Genomic DNA, 5225 nt, shown 5'->3' on the forward strand with positions numbered 1-5225 from the left:
CAACAGGTAAAATTTTACATGATATTTCTGCTAATTGTGAATTTTAAAGGATAATAAATATTGATTGTAATCGAAAGCAGCTGACAGCTTTGGAGTATATGTCACTTGTTCACTATTTTTTTTCTCGAATTGTGTGAAAAATGCAAGTGACACTTCATACATATATTATTTTGTTTAAGTAGAGTTTGCCTTGCATTAATGTATTTCATACAAATTAAAATAAATTGTTGTTTTCTACAGCAGCGAAATCCAACATATCCGAGAATGCACAAACTTGATAACCACGTCTGCTAGTAGATATAATAGGTATTATGGCATCTATAGATGACGTAAACTCTTTAAAAAGCTTATTTGCAAAAAAGCATCATGTCGTAACAATGACAGTGCACATGGAACCTGTTGTGTGTGCCTAGTTAGTTGGGGATTTATTTGCATTTGGCGTAGTTTGAAATCATTTGTTTTTAAATAATTTAAATATGGAGTGTATATTTATCACTTATCATCCAATAAGGGCAAATGCTGGCGAGAACTTAGGACATGGCCAGGAAAGTGAAGCCGAACTCCTATTTCAGACGTAGAGCATATGCAGGACTATCAAATCCATATTGTCAGCGTGATGAGTGTGTTACTTAATAAGTGTTTCTGCTAAGTACTTCATTACAGAACAGAGCATGTCATTCCACAACTATCCCCAGTACATAGAAAGGCTATACTCCATACAGTACATGCGTTAAAATATCTATACTCAGTACATTACATTACATTACACCAGCGAAATTAAACGAGAAGTTCTAAAAGTGTCTGAAACAGAGAAACTTGACGTAAAGAAAACAAATGAAGAAACTCCTCGATTCAGATTTTTGTAAGTTGACGTTTACAAGCCAATTATTAAAATAGTTTTGTCAAAACCCAGCCTTTACCCGTGAGTTAGATACATTACCACCATTTTACTAATGTTTTAAAGCGAAGCACCACATTTATGTTGATGTCTTTAGACCTGACATATCTATACTCGTTAAAATGATACTTCATTGTATCCAATTTAGGTTATTATAACAAGAACAGGTCAAACCCTTACCTTCCCTGTGAAAATAACTTTGTTTACGTCTCACCTTGGCTACTATATCCGGTGTACGATGATTCACCATAGTTCAGTGTCATGAGGAAAGCTAAAACCTATCAATGCAACACTGTGACCACATAAATGTTTATAGAGAGGAGCATCTTGACAGTGAACTAGTGTTGGATAATTTGGCAAGACGCAAAAACAGGAAACTAGCGCTTGTGTTTGAGTGACTGTTTCAGTGTGTCCATCGATAAGAATACTAACACTATCCGTTGCGATCAGAACCGAGTCCAAAGTGACTACATGTTGAATGATGTAGGATATACATATTCGTGGTTTTTAACTTTTATCAAAGGTTGGCGTCTGTAGCTGTATAATGATTAAACATATTTCCGCTTTGTTGCTTAAAATGCATTGTAGTAGCTGTCAGTAACCATGTTAAGTATGGCATCAATTTTATCGGATGCTGTCAGAATGATCATTATCATTTTTGATGATCAACCTCATTCACTCGTTTTATCAATCATACCATTTTTTTAAATACGAGTTTTTGTCGACAAAACATTAATACGTTAAGGGGTAAGAAAGCTCCGAGAAGTCACTACAGACAATCTAGAAAACAATAATTTTTCAGGGGAGTACTTGAGTACACATCACACACCTCCTTGCTACGCCCCAGATAGTACGAATTAAAAGATCACTTTATTATACGTTCATAAGATTACAACGTTATTGTGAATTTGAAAACAAGCCAAAGAATGTTAAGTATATATTGTTGAGCAACCGAGGTGAATACATAATTATGTAAAAGTTATATGACATTAATTGAAATCTTAGTCATTTAATGCATGCCATCTTACTGACTTAGAATACAAACCCATTGACTGACGCATTGTCAACGCAAAATCTGACGCAGGGATTGTGTAGCGGATGAGTGGCAGTGGGCGGACCTTTAAACACCCGCGAAAGTTGAAATACTGAGTGATTAAGCCTAATACTTGTTGGTTGCCTATCTGTAATTTGACTGGCTGAAAATGTAGGATGTATTCTAAAAAATAATACGCAGAAAATAGATAAAATAGAAAGATGAATACGCAGAAAATGGATAAATGTTGACACTTTCTTTAACAACTACAAATAGTCATAATTTCCTCAGCCGATATTGGGTTTTATTTAATGACATTGCACTAGCAATACCCTTACGAAATAAAAGCAATGTTTGTATATCCTAGTACATATAGATTTATCAGTTCCTGTCATGAAACTAGCTAATTGTATTAAACATTCATCAGTTTTCATTACCTATTCTGAGATAATGACAGGCACCTATCGGTAAAAGTGGCGCTTCTGCAAAATGGATTCGATTTTTATTGCCTGTGAACAGAATTGTAAAAAAGTAAAAATCACGCTTATCGCGCCTTCAGCCTTCGTTTATATTCGTTTCGCTTTCATTGTATTTACATACCCCGGTAATTGACCTTCTAAGTTTGAACTTGAATATGGTGATTTAATGGATATTATTCGTATTCTTTCCGCTGTTATAGGCCAAAGGAAATGCTGTTCAGCGAGGCTTATTTGGACTCGCACTCGGGCCTTGCCCATTCGGCGAGTGCTCCGATAATGTTTGTCAGCCATTTTATGTTTTTTGGAGCTTAGTGCACAGACTGAATGTAACCGTGGCAAGAGCTAACCTGGTTCTTTAACGTGCACCAGTGTATAGCATTGTCACACTGGACCCGCATTTAAAGTCTCTTCCGGAAGTCGAGTAGTATTTGCGGCGGGGAATCGAACCTAAAACTCCTGGATTGAAAGTCGAGTATATTACCACTAGACCACGGATCTGCCATTGCTGTTCAATTTTCCCCTGCCTTCCTGGCCTTTTGATTTGATACAAACACATTTGCAAAATTACTTGTATGATTTAAGTCGTGAAATTAGAAAAGCATTACTATTATAACTAATGCAAATGGCTATTAATTAACTTTCAGAGTAATCACCAAAATCCAAAAAATTAAAAACTTGAAAAACTCCCCAAAATTCCTATCCTTACGCCTTTCTTATTTTCACATTTTTCTATAGTGTCAATTACAGATAAAAACCTACGGCGACAAGCGAGAGCTGCAGGGCAAAAGCCTTTCAGTAATGACTTCATTAGATAAAGTGACTGCTCCAATTGCCTCTATATTGGCAGAAACTTTCCTCACCTGAAAGCTGGCTTTGTTTCTCAGGACACCAATTAACCTTTACTCATACTGAATTTTAATTAAAACCTTAAAAGCCCTAATTTCAGAACACAGCTTTTAGAAAACCCATTTTTTTATTTTTTTTTTATTTTTTTTTTACAGTTTCCATATCATGCAATTTTCTGTTGAATCATATCAATTATGTTATATCTAAGCGTTTCATAATTTACAAAAACTCAGAGAAGAACAGCATTGTTTAATGTCTAAAATCATTTCCTTACCTTCGACTGCCGTATTTTCCCGCCAATTTTGCCAATGAAATCTGGTGTTTTTTTGCATACAATACTGGTTTATAAGTCGCGATCGGTTTTTAGAACAAATCTAGCCATTCAATTTCTACAAATCTGTGATAATGTTCTACCCAAACAGTCAATTATGAACTAAATTTGTTAATATGCTTGAGGAAAATCGCCGATTTTCTTGTCAACTGTGAACTCCTTAAACTAGGCCTTCAAGTGGAGGTAGGTTAAAAATAGAACAAGTAAACGCGGATATGGATTTATTTTACTTGTTTTATTTTCGTACAATCAAAGTTTCATTCGTACTTATGGTGAATACAAACATTTCGGTCATTGTTGTAAGATTCCAAGACGATGATTATTGATTATTATTTTTTCGATCGTATGGTATTTTCTTAACAGCCTAGGCGAAATCTTGGCAATCAAATGGGATCATACCGTATCCGACTGACCGAATTAAATACAAACCATAGCCACGCGCCTTTGATATTATCACCGCTCGTGTTGTGACGTCACAAATTGTACCGTGTGATCTGCAGCCGACACAACAAATGTGTCGTAAACTTTCGAAAGTTTTTTTTGGATTTCAGTTGATGGGACTTATTAAAATAAGGCGAAATAAATAATCATAATTGCGGATAAATTAATGTAACGTGTATTGGAACCCGGCAGCCAGCCTGCATGAATTTTCAAAGTCTAATCGTAAGAAGTCTGCATGATATACGTAAAGCCTTATCGTAAAAAAAGAATGTTTTGTTTTGGACATGAATAAGTAACACCGCGAGCTATAATCCTAAATATTTTCATTTTAAAGACAGCAAAATATGTTTCTTGTGATTAACCACGTGTTTGGACCGTAAACATGCGTTTGTCAATTTGAAGATATCGGACAAGGTTCGCCGCCCTCCGCCATTTTGTTTTCCCGGTGACATAGCGTCTCGGCAATACATACAGTGTGTGTATACCACGTGATAAATTGCGTCATAATTGTTACGTCGGAAGGCAATATTTTGCTTTAAATGAATACTTTAAACAAAGATATCTTTACTATTTCTTCACCATTTTTAATGAAACATAGCGCAGTCTACGTCACTTACGGAGCCCGGCCTTCGGTCTTTTACCACAGTTTGATTAAGAGTTTATTTTCTTAAAACACTTCGACAAACCTTATCACAATACGGCCGTCTGACGGAGCACTGTCAAAACAGTATTTTGGAAACAGGTTTGTCGAAGTGTTTGATGAAACTAATCACCTTATCAAAAATTGGTAATAAAGCGAAGGTGGGGCGTAGACTGCCCTTTGTATAAAAAATGGTGTAGTAAAAGAAAAGTTATCTATGATTTAAGTCTTTATTTTAAGCAAAATGTTGCCTTCGGACGTGGCATATATGACGTAATTTATCACGTGGTATACACACAATGACATAAGAAGGTATGAAAGTTTATTCTCCGGGGACATAGAAAGACAAACAACGAAAATAATGACGATATATTTAAAAAAAATAGGATATAATATTTATTTTTTTACTTTTATATCTAAAAAAGATTGGGGTCGGCAAGGAAAAATTAGGGTCGGTCCGGTTACCGGAAACACAGGTGTTTTTTTTTGCCTTAACAAACGTGCAAAGCTTGCACCCTTTGTAAATTCACTATTATTAGGTTTGCTTGCAAGTAACA

The sequence above is a fragment of the Mya arenaria genome, chromosome 14 (assembly GCF_026914265.1).
Source record: "Mya arenaria isolate MELC-2E11 chromosome 14, ASM2691426v1".
NCBI lineage: Eukaryota > Metazoa > Mollusca > Bivalvia > Myida > Myidae > Mya > Mya arenaria.